Source organism: Geotrypetes seraphini, chromosome 12, assembly GCF_902459505.1.
Source record: "Geotrypetes seraphini chromosome 12, aGeoSer1.1, whole genome shotgun sequence".
In the NCBI taxonomy this organism is placed as follows: domain Eukaryota; kingdom Metazoa; phylum Chordata; class Amphibia; order Gymnophiona; family Dermophiidae; genus Geotrypetes; species Geotrypetes seraphini.
The window spans coordinates 61,154,292-61,171,732 of record NC_047095.1 but is presented as its reverse complement, the minus strand read 5'-3'; the positions used below and the strand labels follow the sequence as shown (position 1 = coordinate 61,171,732).

At 40.7% G+C, this 17,441-nt stretch overlaps 1 protein-coding gene across 1 annotated transcript in view; it reads right to left on the bottom strand.

Moving 5' to 3' along the window:
- The window catches only part of FAF1 (Fas associated factor 1), a 559,433-nt gene that overhangs the window by 46,411 nt on the left and 495,581 nt on the right, over positions 1-17,441 (bottom strand). The gene's annotated exons all lie outside the window — the stretch shown is intronic.

Genomic DNA, 17,441 nt, shown 5'->3' with positions numbered 1-17,441 from the left:
AGACTAGGGGACACTCGATTAAGTTACAGGGAAATACTTTGAAAACCAGGAGGAGGAAATATTTGCTCACTCAGAAAATAGTTAATCTGTAAAACTCGTTGCCAGAGGTTGTGGTAAGAATGGTTAATGTAGCTGATTTTAAGAAAGGTTTGGACAATTTCCTGGAGGAAAAAACCATAGTCTGTTATTGAGGCAGACATGGGGGAAGCCACTGCTTGCTCTGGATCAGTAAACTAAACAAAAAACTTCTTATAATAAATATTGTCACTTGGAAGGACACAACGTGCCTGAAGAGACTCTTTGCAAAAAGCACTGAACTACAATAGTAATCAAGAATTGTAAATTTAAATTTGTAAGTTGGGAAAGTCCTCAGTATTCACTCCTCAGGACAAACCTGTAATGAGAGTCGTGGGCAAATGTTACCCAGCAGGGTACTCAAACGTGAAACAACCTTGGACTTAGAACAACAGTGTAAAATCCAGTGCAAAAGTGCTCAAATTGTGTTTGTTCTTTTTCTTATTACTTCATTTTAAATACTAAAACTTAGTTCATTTCTTAAAAAGTAGCACCACAATCACTCCCAATGTGCAATAATCATTTTCAAAATATCCGATGAGAATAACATTTAAATATAGAATTGAAAAAGTCCCCTGGCATCCACTGCTTCAAAATAGTTTAGAAAAGATTTCTTTGAAAAGAAAGCACAACAATCTGTACTTATCTGAATGTAATAATAAGTAAGAACCTCTTGAAATGTAGAGAAGTCCTTGCTCTGGATCCATAGCAGGGAATGTTGCTACTACCCTGTTTCCCCGAAAAACAGAAAGTGTCATATTAATTTTGGGCCCAAAAAATGCACTAGGGATTATTTTTGAGGTAGGTCTTATTTTTTTTCCTGTAAATGATTGTCTCTCCCTTCCTCTCCTTCACCCCAATTCTTCCTCTTTCCTCTCACCCATCCCCTTGTGCCTTCCCTCTGTATCTTTCTATCCCTCCCATCCCCCTGTGCACCAGAACCCTTGCACTGTGCACAGCATCTTTCTATTCCTCCCTCCTTCCCATCCCTCGTGCAGCAGAACCCTTGCACAGCTTCTATCCCTTCCTTTCATGCAGAACCCTTGAGCAGCCCCCGCTGCGCAGCCAAACCCCTGCTGATCCTCCCATCTGAACCCTACCGATCACGAGACCTACATACCTCCCTCCAAAGAGCAGCATCGGCAGTATTCTAAACAGGCTGTTTCGCAGCAGTCTCCTGTCTTCCGTTCGCTACATTATTGAGCCATATCGACAGGATCATCGACAGCGTGGAAGAGGAAGCTACGGCAGTGGTGATCCACGTGGGGACAAACAATGTGAGCAACAGGAACTACAGCAGGGAAGGATCAGTTCTAGATGCTAAGAGGGAAGCTGAAGACCAGAACACCGAGGGTAGCATTCTCTGAGATCTTGCCGGTACCCAGGGCCGGCGAGAAGAGGCAGACGGAGCTACAAGCAGTCAACGCATGGATGAGGCGCTGGTGTGAGGAAGAAGAATACCACTTTGTGCGCAACTGGTCGACTTTTTGGGGGAAGAGCAAGCTATTCAGGAAGGATGGACTCCACCTCAGCAGAAACGGAACAAAGCTACTTGCAAGCAACATCAAGCGAAAAATTAAGAAGTTTTTAAACTAGGAAGAAGGGGAAAACCGACAGTCGACCAAGAGTCGATGGTTCGGGAACCAGTGTACCCAGAGGATACCGTGCAGGAAGATAGCGGGGAAGACTCACTGGGTCATATGCAAGGCAGAAATCCTGACGGATCGAAAGGGACACAAGAGGGAAGGAAATGCAAGAAAGTAACAGGCCACAAACTCAAGGAGCCTAAGGAATAAGATGGGAGAATTGGAAGCTATGGCACAAAAAGATAACTTTGACATCAGCAGCATCACTTAAACATGGTGGAACGAGGAAAACCATGCTACCAGGATACAAGCTATACTGCAGAGACAGAGTAGGTCAAAAAGGTGGGGTTATTGCCCTATACGTCAAAGAGGGGATTGAGTCTACTGGAGAGAACACGCCGGAAACAAAAAATAAGGTAGAGTCTCTATGGGTCAAAATTCTGAGAACAATGGAATGGAAATGAAGATCGGCATCTACTACCGACCCCCAGGGCAGTCTGAAGAAATTGATGGAGAAATGACAGACGAGATTAAACACAACTGCAAGGGAGGCAACGGAGTTATCATGGGTGACTTCAATTATCTGGGGATAGACTGGAACCTAGCACCTCCGGCTTCAGTAGGGAGACCAAGTTCCTGAATGCTGTAGGCGATTGCTTCCTGGAACAACTTGTCAAAGAAAATACGAGATGAAATGCAATTCTGGACTTAATTCTAAATGGACTATGAAGACTGGCACAAGGTGTAGAAGTAGAAGGGACACTGGGAAGCACTGATTACAATATGATCCGCTTCAACCTAGACACAGGGGCAAAACATTGATCCAGAACGACGGCCATGGCACTGAACTTCTGAAAAGGGAATTACAAAGGGATGAGACTCATGGTGGGGAAGAAGATTAAGAAGAGGATAAGCACTATAAAAAATGCTAGAGCAAGCATAGTCCCTTTTTAAGGACACAGTCACCAAGGCGCAAAATCTATATATACCGCGTATCAACAAGGGATCCAAGAGAAAAGACAACAAAGAACTGGTGTGGCTCACTGTAGCAGTGAAGGAAGCGATCAGATTCAAAAAGATTTCGTTTAAGGAATGGAAAAGGTCAAAAACGGATGAAAACTGGAAAAAGCACAACATTAAACAGGTGCCATAAGGCGGTAAGAGGGACCAAAAGAAACTACGAGGAAAAATTAGCCAAGGAGGCAAAAAAACTTCAAGTTGTTCTTTCAATATATTAAGGGGAAACGATCCACGAAGGAAGTGGTGGAGGCCTTTGGATGACCATGGAATAAAAGGAGTGCTAAAGGAGGACAATGCCATTGCCGACAAACTGAACACATTTTTTACGTCTGTATTTACCGAAGAGGATATTCACAACATACTGGAAACTGACAGGCTATATGCAGGAAACGAATACGGGAAACTGACAGGGTTGAAGGTTAGTCTAGAAGAGGTATGCAGGCAGATTGATAGGCTTAACATGATAAATCCCCGGGACCGGATGGCATCCATCTGAGGGCAATCAAGGAACTGAAAGAGACTATAGCTGAACTGCTTCAACTAACAGCTAACCTGTTGATCGAATCAGGAAGGATTCCGAAGACTAGAAAGTAGCGAATGTTACGCCAATCCTCAAGAAAAGTTTGAGGGAAGATCTGGGGAATTACAGACCAGTGAGTCTGACCTCGGTACCGGGAAAGACGATAGAGACGCTGATAAAGGACCACATCATTGATCACCTTGATGGACACAATCTGATGAGGACCAGCCAGCACGGCTTCAGCAAAGGAAGATCTTGCTTGACGAACTTGCTGCACTTCTTCAAGGAAGTAAACAGGCAGATAGACAAGGGTAACCCGGTCGACGCTGTATATAAGGATTTTCAGATGGCGTTCGACAAAGTTCCACATGAACAACTACTTCAAAAAATTGCGAGCCATGGAATCGAGGGTGAAATACTCATGTGGATTAAAAATTGGCTGAGTGGGGGATAAATGGACAATACTTGGACTGGAAAAGTGCCACAATTGGAGTGCCACAGGGTTCGGTGCTTGGACCCGTGCTCTTCAACATATTTATAAACGACCTGGAAACTGGTACGAGTGAGGTGATTAAATTTGCAGACGATATGAAGTTATTCAGAGTAGTGAAGACGCAGGAGGATTGCACCGTGACATAAATACGCTCGAGAAATGGGCTGCGACATGGCAAATGAGGTTTAACGTGGATAAGTGTAAGATGATGCATGTTGGTAACAAAAATCTTATACATGAATACAGGATGTCCAGTGCAGTACTTGGAGAGACTTCCAGGAAAGAGACCTGGGAGTACTGGTTGACAAGTCAATGAAGATGTCTGCACAATGCACAGCAGTGGCGAAAAGGGTGAACAGAATGCTAGGAATGATTAAAAAGGAGATCATGAACAGATCGGAAAAGGTTATCATGCCGCTGTACCAGGCCATGGTACGCACTTACCTGGAATACTGTGCCTAGCACTGGTCGCCGTACATGAAGGACACAGTACTACTTGAAATGGTCCAGAGAAGAGCGACTAAAATGGTTAAGGGGCTGGAGGAGTTGCCGTACAGTGAGAGATTAGAGAAATTGGGCCTCTTCTCCCTTGAAAAGAGGAGACTGAGAGGGAACATGATCGAAACATTCAAGATACTGAAGGGAAGGAGAGATGGAAAGATGGGAGGGTCAGCGGGGGTTTGGCAGGGGGCAGGGGAAGCACTGCTGCCAGCAGGGACTTTCAGGTTAGGCTTCTGGAGACTAGGGCTTAATTTTGGGGTAGGGCTTATATTAAGACCTACCCGAAAATCATGCTAGGGCTTATTTTCGGGGTAGGTCTTATTTTGGGGGAAACACAGTATGAGGGTTTTTACCAGGTACTAGTGACCTGGATTGGCCACTGTGAAGACAGGCTACTGGACTAGATGGACCATTGGTCTGACCCAGTAAGGGTATTCTTATGTTCTTATCATTTCATCCCACTTTGTAGTTTATCCAGATGATCCAATTTTTTTGACTGGGTTTGCTGAAGGGCTGACTGGTAAGATTTGCTTCTTTGCAGATGATACCAAAATCAGCAATAGAGTAGTCACCCCTGTTGGTGTAGAAAACATGAGGAAGGACCTAGCAAAGCTTGAAGAATGATCTGAAATTTAGCAGCTAAGATTTAATGTTAAGAAATGCAATGTCATGCATTTGGGCTGCAGAAACCCGAGGGAGTTTAGGGGGTGAAGAACTGTTGTGCACAAAAGAGGAGCAGGACTTGGGTGTGATAGTATGTGATGATGTTAAGGTAGCCAAAAAGGTCGAAAAGCAATGGCGGAAGCTAAAAGGATGCTCCTTTATAAAACTCTGGTGAGACTTCATTTAGAATATTGTGTACAATTCTGGAGACTGCAATTTCAAAAAGATATAAACAGGATGGAGTCAGTCCAGAGGAAGACAACTAGAATGGTTGATGGTCTTCGTCATAAAGCGTGCAGGGACAGAGTTAAAGATCTCAATATGTATACTTTGGAGGAAAGGTGGTTGAGGGAAGATATGATAGAGATGTGGCCTAAATATGCATGAGGCAATCTCTTTCAATTGAAAGTAGACTCTAGAGTGAGAGGGCATAGAATAAGGTTAAGAGGTGATAGGATCAGGAGTAAACTAAGGAAATACTTTTTACAAAAAGGGTGGTAGATGCATGGAATAGTCTTCCAGTAGAGGTGGTGGAGATGGACTGTATCTGAATGAGATCTCTTAGGGAGAGGAGGAAATAGTGGATCCTGCGGATGGGCAGACTGGATGAGTCATTTGGCCTTTATCTGCTGTCATGTTTCTATGCAACCTTTATACACAAAGGGCCAGATGACTGTCTGTATTATCTCTAGCAGGCTGCAACATTTCATGTCGTCGGAACTGAAAATGCTTAGAGCTCCAAAGACCAACTGTGATTGATAAATAAGAAATAATTAACTAAAAACAATGGAAGCAAACTGACAGAGTAGCTATTCTGAAAATATTTGTGAAACACAATATTTAAAATCACCAGAACATTGTTTAATGATTTTTCTGTAGACATCTCATGGGGGTGCATAAAATTCCGTGGTGGGCTGCATTTAGCCTATGGGATTGAGGTTGCTCACTTCATCTCTAAGAGCCATGGAAAGGTTTCTGGACCACAATGCACGTGTCACTTTAGTAGAAAAATGTCATCTGACCTTATTAATGTATAATTGATCCACAGATGGGGAACTAAGCTCTTAGAGCAGTGTGATATCAACTAACCACCTTAGCATGGACTGACGTTTGTTAGATACAAACACCCAAATAGAAAAGAATACAACAAAAGTACTAAAGCAGATTCTTCCTGACAATATAGTATATATTGAGAGATTATAGGAAAAAGTGAATAAAAAAGATGTATAAATCAATAAATTTAATTTTTTGTGTAGTGGGCCCAGCCTGTAACATCGGGTTGAGAGTTGTATTAACCCAAACGGGTTATTCAAAGTGAAACATCCCTGGACCCAATTTTTATGGTGAAAAAGTGCAAAATCACACAACCAAAATCAATATCAATTATCTGCTACTAAAGCCAAAATCTGTTGAGATTCAGTCTTCCTCTGGTGTCCAAAAATGTCCAAATCAACAGTTCAAATGGTTAGAAAAGCAGGTACTTATCCTTGCAATGTCCAGTAAGAAATTTTCAGTCCATAGTTCTTGCTACGTTACTGTTTATTGGCACTCAGAAGGGGAGGATCCCTTTTTACTGATTTTGTTAGTGGCAGATTTTAGCTCGAGAGTTTTGCATGGATCACAGCAATAGTTCTGATGCCTTCTGGTGCATATTATATATCTGGAAACAAGCTAGCATACCACTATAACCATGAAGTGCATCACACTCTTCTACCACGGTCTCAGAACTGGAGCCTACGCAAGGTATTTATATCACAAACTCGAGTGATCAGCGTAGTAATTTAGTTCCCTGCTCCAATCATTGACCGCTTAGGTTATAAAACATATAAACTTTAATAATTTAATCTTAAAATATTTCTTGTAGAAAACTTTTTTTATATATACTTTTAGTTCATTTTATTTAGTTCATTTTATTTTCAAGTTTCAAGTTTATTCATTATTTGATTGATCGCCTATCATAATTACTAAGCGTACATATACAAAGAGTACAGGATAAAACAATAACAATAATATAAATAAAAATATAAAAATCATTTAAATATTAGACAAATTACAACAGGAAACACTAGGATAGAGGGGAAAGAAATACAATTTATAATAGGAAAGGAGAGAACATTGAGGGTAAATTACAAAAGGAAAGGGAAAAACAAAATAAATTTGGAAATAATATCTTTAGATGACTGGTATGATTGGTAGTAATAAAGAGCAATTAGCATTTCATTTAAGTATTGAAAGCGTCTTTAAAAAGAAAGCTCTTAAGTTGGCTTTTGAATTTATCAAGATTTTTCTCTACCCTTAAATATAGTGGGAGAGAATTCCATGTTTGTGGTGCTGTAACGGTGAAGATATATTGTCTTCGGGTATTTATGAATTTAAGAGTAGGAATAACCAATAATAACTGTTCATTGGATAGTAAAGTTTTTTGAGAAGAGTATTTTAATTCATTTTATAGAAAACCTCACTATCAGTGCAAATTTGCCCACATTGTATGCACTATTAAGGATTTGAAAAAATGACAAGCTACTTATCTTTAAACGGCGCTTGTCTCTGGATATGTTTTTTCCAGCAGTGCTCAAATAGTTGCACAAGCCAGTATTGCACAAGCCATGTTATGCCATGTCGATATTATATATCGACATATTCAGAATTTTATGCTCTATCACCCTGCACATTTTAAATTGATTTAGGACTTCAGATTTAAGACTTGTAACGCATAAACTGCAGAATGTTGAAAATGTTGATATTTCGCATCAAAAACGGATCAAAATAGTTCAATTAGATCACTCCGTTTTCAACCAATGGGGCTTGTTTTGAGGAACCAATCACAGCGCAGCATTCACACGCATATATGGCAAAGTGGGAAAATCAGTTTTCATAACTGTCTGCTATTCCAGTGACAGCATAATCGCAACATGGGAAAAGTTAGAAATCTTTCAAAAGAAGAATATGTGATGGCTTTGAGATTTTGATTTTGATTTAAAGTATTTTCAATGCGTTGTACTTAATGCAGCCAGGGTGAAGTGCATTCAACGTACAGTCATATGCTTGCTCACTAAGAAAAAAGAGACAGGAAATGTGACTGATAGGGCTCGAAGTGGAAGATCACACAAATCCACTGCGTGAAAGGACAGGATTGTTCGCCGGATCTCAGTGGCAGATCGCAAATTCACATCACCAGAATTGTCAGCCAAGTGGCAGGAAATGTGTTCAGTGAACGTTATCTGCCTCAACAGTACGTTGACAGTGCCTGGAGTTTGGCCTATGTGGCTGTAGAGCAAGAAAGAAGTTGTTGGTAACAGCGATGCAAAGAAAGCGACAGGTTGAGTGGGCTAGAAAGTACAGCATGTGGACTCCAGAGGTGTGGGAAAACGTTCTCTTCAGCGATGAGAGTACTTTTTGTGTGTTAGAAGGCCAGTGCAACACGTTTGTAAGACGATTTAAGAATGAGGCTTTCAAATCACAGTGCCCTGGACTTGACTGGTCTGGGGCTGTATGTCAGCCAATGGCATTGGATGCCTTCAGGGTGATTGATGGCATGATGAACGGTGCTAAGTATCTCTCCACTTTGCAAAACATAATGGTTCTGTCTTCAAGGAGTCTCTTCCAGGGTGACTTCCACTTCCAGGATGACAATGCACCCTGTCGTTGGGCAAAGATGGTGAAAAAAATGGATGACATCGAGCCGTATTCAGCGACTGGAATGGCCAGGGCAGTCACCAGATCTCAATCCAATTGGGAATTTGTGGAATAATCTTGCTGTCAAGATGTTCAGAAAACACCCAAAAGCAAAGGTCAAGTTGATTGGCACCATGTTGGACAGCCGAATGAACTTTGAAAATTGGTTCACTCCATGCCTCAACGCTGCAAGCTTATTATCAAGAACAAAGGCTGGTCCATATGTTATTAGAATGGCTGAAAACAACCAGCCCTTTTCAGGGTTACCTCCTCTTGAAGGGGGTAACAGTTAAAATACAAATAAATTTAGCACGTATTGAAATAGCTAATATAATCCATTTACAAAATATCGACATTTTTCGACATTCTGTAGTTTATGCATTACAAGTCTTAAATCAAGTCTGAAGTCCTAAATCAATTTAAAATGTGCAGGGTGATAGAGCATAAAATTCAGAACACATTCGTATATAATATGCAGCAGCAGGCATCAGAAATATTGCTGTGATCCAGCAAGAAAGACGGAACAATGTATTACTCGGAGGTGATGCAAAACTTTTGCACGACTCTGTATGAAGACTTCATATCATGCTTGTACTTGGAGAAAGCATAGTTGCTTTCTTGTAGCTTGTGTTTATCAGGAGAGCAGGATATTTTTCCTGTCAAAACCCATCCACCTCTTCTAGAATTTGGATTAATAGTAACTATATATGGAATTCAGGTGGTCCCGCGTACCAATATCAGTGCCAGAGAGCCTACACTTGAATGGTTCACTGCTCTAGAAAGCTTTACAAGCTTAGAGAGCTTTAATAAACTTTTCTCAGCCAGAGTGCATCAGATGGTATTAATATTCTGCTTTCCTTGGAGAAAATTTGTTACAGCTAAGCAATTTTGCTTTGTTCAACTAGTAATTCATTACAATTAATTGCACGCGGCTGCTTTCAATTTGCCTCCCACTCACCGTAAGATACCTGTGTCCACCCTATCATTCTCTCTGCAAGAAATTCCCCCAACCCCTTTCTGTCCCATTTGTACTTTCTGTCCTAATTAGCTTGTAAGCTCTTCTGAGCAGGGACCAGATATTACATGTTAAATGTACAGCACTGCGTACACCTTTCAGTGCTATAGAAATGATACATAGTAGTATACGTATTTTTTTAAATCATTTTTAGCTTGCAGGGGGGAACTATTTGATGTATTTTTACTATTGTAAACTGCTAAAGTAGAATTCCTTCTTAATTACTGCAGTAGCATAGTAAATTTGGAAAAGACATGTAAGGGGATGTATATTTTTGCTGGGTAATTGGATTTGATATATCGTCTTTCTAAGGTACATTCTCTATTGTCTTCGGCTATTCTCAACCAAATGATTATCTCTTTCCATTCTAATATGCCTTTTGTTATTGAAAACCATGTTAGCTATTGGGAAACTCTATTTTCTTGAGAGGAAGGGAAACGAACCGCATTTCAATTTATCACTGGCCTTCCTTCTTTTAAAGAAACCTGCACTACAGGAAAAAATAACACTAAAATAAAAAGATATTTGTTTAGCAAAATAAAAGACAAATTTTTTAACAATACTATTTACTAAAAACCTGACGCTCAGGTCCAGGGATTAGCCATAATCTGTTGTTCTACAAAAGTGTTTGCTTACAAAAGGGCCTTTTTGTTCTGTCCATATAACTGAAATCTAGCTATTGATCTTTTCACATCTGAAACCACCACCTCAGGATTTTATTGTTTGACATTTTTTTTGTTTGTTGGACGGGGGGGGGGGGGGGGGGGAGGAAGGGGTTAATGCAAAGTCTTGGCCATTCAGTTTCATGGGTTGCGAACGTTATCCATGTCATAATTGTTTTCTGCATTGGTCAATAGGGTGGAATATCTATTTTTCATCCCAGTAGTGTGGTGAAGCCTTTGAGACTGATTACATCGAGGAGTTAGCTATTCTCTGTCTTATGAAAAGAGCTCTAATGAGCAACTGTTGTTTAGGCTTCGGTAATATAATTGATTGAGTTCAGTAAATAAAGTAGCATCTGTTTTTGCACAGGCAGGGAAATGTCAAAACAGAGAGGTAGGAACAGGTGCTTCAAGCACAATAGAAGGTGAAGAAACAAGGGATACCAAATTACATCGACTAACGCTCATGGGGAATGGTTTATTGCAAAGAAAGTTTGCTGTAATCCAGGGAATCAGGTTTTGCCCCTCCTTTGTCATAAACATAAAAGACGACAAAAAAAAATATGTCAAGTGGAAGCAGGATCGGGTTAACTCAGTCAGTTTATATTCCTATCACTTTTATTGTCCTTTTCATGACCAGTTGCCCGGTTCTGGCCTTGATTCGTTTTGATATATTTATTTTAAAAACGTATAATCTGCATCATTTAGGTAGAACAGAAGAGAAAACAGCGCTACATTAAACAAAACTGTTCTACCCAGAGGATGTTCAGTGTAATGTGAAGCCTGGTCACGGTTACCGTTACAAAACGGCAAAAACAATGGAGAGAACCACTGCACAGACAATGGGATACACAAAAAAAGCAGCGGAAGCAACCAACAGTCCAAACTGGTAAACTTTAATTACAATGTGATGGATCAACAGAAGCACCTGACACGGACTGTGTTTCGGCCATAGAAAGTCTCCATCAGGGGTCCACAGAAATTGCAGAAAATTATATATCGTTAACCAAAAGATAAAAAAGGATAAAATAGAATCCTACCCAACTAGAAAATTTTCTTGTGATCGTTTAAATTTTTCGTTCTGGTGGGCAAGTCTTTACTTTAGTTATAGATTTGAAAGAATAAATGCTGAAAATTTAGGACATGGTAATATATTTAAATTAATATGGGGCCCATTGGCATCTTATGTTACCTTATTGTAATTGTTTGTTGACTGTGAACCAGTTTGTTCTTTACTATGGTACATATCCAGGGCAGGGGGGGAGGGGGGGAGAGGGATTCTTTATGTCATAAATTGATTTCTGAATATTTATAATTGGGATGGGTGTGAAGATATCATTATTCAGAATAGATAGGATATTTATGATAATATATGTTTGTGTTATACGGAATGATAATTGTTTGGGTAGGGGGAAAAAGGATGATTATGAACATGAGAAAGATAAATGTGCTTTTATTGTATTACTATGAGTTGCATTGGTTGTATTGCACTGTTGTAGTTTTGAAAATTAATAAACAATTTAAAAAAAAAAGAAAAATAAAAAGTTTCAGATACTAATTTAACAATTGATGAAAATAAGTGACTTTTGATAGATTTCTGCTGGTTAGTGGAAATCAATATTTCTTGCACTCTTTGGTTAATTCAGTCCTAATAATGTGGACTTAAAAAAAGTACTATTTTATTTTATTTTATCTTGGCTTTTTTTGTTTCTTCTATTTTGTGTAAATTGCTGGATATTGTTGTGTGTTATAACAAAAAAAAAAAAAAAAATCAAAAATTGTTTTTTTAAAAAATAAAATTTACCAATCAAATGGTTAATATTGTAGAGACGTCGCTGGAGTACCAAATGCTATCGCATAAATGTTCCAGTAAAGGTTATTTTTTCTTGCTTTAAAAATTTATATACCGTATATTAACTATACAGTTTACAAAGATTACAATCATAACAGGTTAAACACCACATACAGGCACAACTGCAAACAGATCTCATAAAAAAGAAGAAAAAAAAAGAAAAGAACCAACACAGAAATGCGCTAACAAACAATTGAGTTTTCAGCATTTTCTTAAAATTCATCCTCCCAGCACAGTATCGCAAAATTCCAGGCAACGCTTTCCAAAGCTTGGCACCTGCCACAGATGACATCGCTGCACCAATCCTAACATGATTCAAGACAAAGTTGGACAAGTTCCTGCTAAACTGAAACGTACGCAGGTGAGGCTGGACTCATTTAGAGCACTGGTCTTTGACCTGGGGGCCGCCGCGTGAGCGGACTAATGGGCACGATGGACCACTGATCTAGCCCAGCAGCGGCAATTCTTATGTTCTTATGAGAGATTGAAATCTTGCCCTCTAAACTCAGTTTCATACTATTTTCTGATCTCAAACACCTTCTAGGCCAATAAATTAAAAAAAAAAAAAAAAAAAAAAAGACACAACCAAAAAACCCTGTAAGACAACCGGAGAAACATGATACAAATATCATAACAACATGATATGGTTATCCATTATTTGCTGCCTTGGCAGCTCATTGAATTCAGTTATGACTTCAGAAGTTGTTGGGTGGTGGCTGAGAAGCAGTGCTAATTGGGACAGCTGCAGAGGCAAAGTGACCAGCCATGACACAGGGCAGGGCTTTATCAAGAGCTGGACAGCCAAATAGGGCACAGAGGCCACAAAGGCATCAAAATTACTAACCGTTCATTGTCTCCTCTGCTTGACAGCCGCTTACTGGAAGGGGCAGGAGTACCAGGGGTGTGTTGCACAGGGCGTACTTCCAGCTTGGTATTGTACTAACACAGCATTCCAGAAGGACCTCGGCACCATTGCTGCAGTATCAGGTCTTTTAAAGTAAGAGAAAAGCTCCTGGCTGGAAGACTTTTGGCCCAGATTCTTTAAATGGTGCCTAAGTTGAAGTAGGAATACCGAAGGGAAAAAGAACCATAGCGACAACTTTTAACTTCAAGAAAGGAAACTACAAAGCAATGACAATAATGGTAAGGAAGAAACTTAGGAACACCACAAAGAAATGGCAGTCTGTAGAGCAAGCCTGGTCTTTATTCAAGGATACGGTGATCGAGGTGCAAAATCTGCATATCCCAAGATTCAGAAAAAGGTGCAAAAAGAATCGAACAAAAGACCTGGCATGGATAACCAAAGAAGTGAAGAAAGTGATAGGTGATAAGAAGAATTCATTCAGGAAATGGAAAAAAAGGCAAAACTGAGGAGAACTGCAAAGAGCACAGGAAGTATCAAAAAGAATGTCACCTTGTGGTTAGAAAAGCCAAAAGAGAATATGAAGAAAGGCTAGCCAAGGAAACACGAAATTTCAAACCGTTCTTCAGATATGTTAAAGGGAAGCAGCCGGCTAGGGAGGAGGTGTGACTGCTGGATGACGGAGACAGGAAGGGAGTGGTGAAGGAGGAGAAAGAAGTGGCGGAAAGACTAAACATATTCTTTTCGTCTGTATTTACAAAAGAGGACACATCTAACATACCGGAACCTGAGCAAATCTTCAAAGGAGACCAAACAGATAAATTAACATCCATGGAAGTAAGCCTTGAAGACGTACGTAAGCAGTTAGAAAAATTAAAACCGACAAATCGCCGGGCCCGGACGGAATCCACCCTAGGGTACTGAAAGAACTAAAGGAGGAAATAGCGGAACTAATACAGCAAGTTTGCAATCTATCCCTGAAAACAGGAGTGATCCCGGAGGATTGGAAGATAGCCAATGTTACACCCATTTTAAAAAAAGGATCAAGAGGTGACCCGGGGAATTACAGACCGGTGAGTCTGACCTTGGTCCCGGGGAAAATGGCGGAAGCGCTGATAAGACAGCATCGATGAGCATTCCGAAAGAAATAAACTTATGATCACAAGCCAACATGGCTTCTGCAAGGGGAGGTCGTACCTAACAAACTTACTGCACTTCTTCGAAGGAATTAACAAATGGATGGACAAAGGGGACCCCATAGACATCGTATATTTAGATTTCCAAAAAGCCTTTGACAAGGTACCCCATGAACGCCTACTTCGGAAACTGAAGAACCATGGGGTGGAAGGAGACGTACACAGATAGAAATTGTTTGGCGGATAGGAAGCAGAGGGTAGGAGTGAAGGGCCACTACTCGGACTGGAGGAAGGTCATGAGTGGTGTTCCGCAGGGATTGGTGCTTGGACCGATGCTATTCAATAAATTTATAAATGATATAGAAACAGGGACGAAGTGCGAAATAATAAAATTTGCATATGACACCAAACTATTTAGTGGTGCTCGGAATAAAGAGGACTGCGAAGAATTACAAAGGGACCTGAATGAACAAGGGGAGTGGGCGACGAGATGGCAGATGAAGTTCAATGTAGAGAAATGTAAAGTATTGCATGTAGGGAGCAAAAACCCGAGGTACAGCTATATGATGGGAGGGATGTTATTGAGTGAGAGTACTCATGAATGGGACTTGGGGGTAATAGTGGATAAGACAATGAAGTCATCGACACAGCGTGCAGCGGCCGCAAAGAGAGCGAATAGAATGCAAGGTATAATCAAGAATGGTATTACAACCAGAACGAAAGAAGTTATCCTGCCGTTGTATCGGGCGATGGTGTGTCCGCATCTGGAGTACTGTGTCCAATATTGGTTGCCGTACCTTAAGAAGGATATAGCGATACTCGAGAGGGTTCAGAGGAGAGCGACGTATTTGATAAAAGGTATGGAAAACCTTTCATACGCTGAGAGATTGGAGAAACTGGGGCTCTTTTCCCTGGAGAAGAGGAGAATTAGAGAGGATATGATAGAGACTTACAAGATCATGAAGGGCATAGAGAAAGAGGAGAGGGACAGATTCTTCAAACTTTCGAAAACTATAAGAACGAGAGGGCATTCGGCAAAGTTGAAAGGGGACAGATTCAAAACCAATGCTAGGAAGTTTCTCTTCACTCAACGGGTGGTGACACCTGGAATGCGCTACCAGAGGGCGTGATTGGACAATTTTCTGGAGGAAAAGGGGATAGAGGGGTATAGATAGAGGACTACTACACAGGTCCTGGACCTACTGGGCTGCCCCACGAGCGGACTGCTGGGCACGATGGACCTCTGGTCTGACCCAGCAGAGGCACTTCTTATGTTCTTATGTTCTATACTGCAGGCGCCGTTCAGCATGATTGTCACTCAATTGCTAGACGCGGCTTAAAGAGTCTCACCTAGGCACGCTTAAGCGTTGCTAGGTGTCCTAGAGGTAGGCGGCCAGGTTTACTCATTTACTGGTGCTTAACTGTGACACCTAAAGTCAACCACTCCTATTCTCTGCCCCTAACCATGCTTATTTTTCAGGTAGATGATGTTAGGTGTTGGAGGGCACCACCACTTAGGTGTCACTAGGTATCCTAAGAGTTTGATGCCGAACTCTTAATTGGTCATTTTAATTTTTTTTTATTGGCTGAAAACTGGCGCAGTCAATTACCACGCCAATTAAACCAATTTTTTTAAAAAAGTTGTGCAGATTCTGAAATTAGCTGCGTCTAAGGTAGGCCCCCTATACAGAATCTGGCCCTTTTATGCCTGGTGCCAGATCCCAACCCTGCTTCTTTTGAGCTAGAGACCAGAAAAACCCCCCGTCACAATAGCTGTGGATTCAGTTTAACATTCTGCTATGATATCATTATTGTTTAAAGCCTGCTATAGAGAATTGACCTTGAATGAAATTCCATAAGGGATTTTCTTTGCTTAGGGGGTAAGTAGGTGTCAAAGATAGGACATGAATGTTATGAAGCACTGCGAGTTCTCTTTGAAAGGAGAGAAATGTATAAATTGTAGGTTGCAATGGTTTATATGAAGGGCTAACACAAAGTCAGCGAAGAGCTGTACTCATTCTTTGTACAGAAGGTACAGTTTGGACACAAATTGCTAAAATGAGATCATTTTCTTTCCAGGAGTAAACTGAGATTATAATACACAGCTCTCTTTAACGTGTTCATCAAAGAACAGCACCTCTGCTAGGGAAAAAGAAATAACAAAGCAGATTTGGTTTATGTTAATTGATTTATTTTATAAGCCCCCTAGAATCTTAAGAGCAGAATAGGAATGTTTTAAATTAATAAGAAATACAACAAGTTTTGGTATCGTTTCAAACAATAAAAGAAAGTTCTCTGTTGTCCCTGTTTATATACCAGCTGGCTTAATTCAAAACTAAACAGAAAAAAAGAGGCGTCTTCATTTGCCCAGCACAGCGAGAAGCAAAACGAAAGAAAGGCAAAGCCGATGTCACAATACAACCCAAGGGATTTTATTGAACGTTCCTATGGGAAGTCCCAACTAGGATCCTGGTTTCGGCAGAACACTGCCTTCCTCAGAGGACATACTAAACTGATAACAAGACATCACAGTGTTATCTCTATTTCAGGTAGTCTTGAAAAAGAACTTTAGGAACGTACGGAAAGAAGTACTGACAGCCAAACTTCTAAAGAAACTTGTCAAGGAACTCTCGCGGAGAGTGATGCATCTATTGACAGCCCACCTAGGTTGTGAGAGTTCCTTGATAAGTTTCTTTAGACGTTTGGTTGTCAGTATTTCTTTCCGTGCTTTCCTAAAGGTCTTTTTCAAGACTACCTGAAATAGAGATACCACTGTGATATCCTGTTATCAGTTTAGTATGTCCTCTGAGGAAGGCAGTGTTCTGCCGAAACCAGGATCCTAGTTGGGACTTCCCATAGGAACGTTCAATAAAATCCCTTGGGTTGTATTGTGATATCAGCTTTGCCTTTGTTTAAATTCAGAACTAAAAATATGTAGGGCCAACTCCGAAAAGCGATGCACATTGCCATATAGAGGACCTGTGCTTGATTGCCAGGTCAGCTGATGCTATGGACCAACTGAGGCAGTGTTTATAACCTCTGAAGGGCAGGAGGGTATCTGCCATCACTCACTGGGACATGGTGTGACCAGATTTGGGGTCAAATTTACCTGTGTTCTGGAGAGAACCATAGTGTATGGCCCCTACCCAAAGACAATTGCTAATGTGGCTAAACTGAAGAGAGAAGAAACATAGAAACATAGAATAAGACAGCAGAAGAGGGCCGGCGGCCCAACAAGTCTGCCCACTCGAGAACCCTCCCTCCCTGGTGCACCCATCCTTTATGAATAACTCTGTAGCACCCCCACTTGTTTGTCCCATCGACTTTTGAAGTCGAGCACGCTACTAGCCTCGACCACATGGCATGGAAGTTTATTCCATC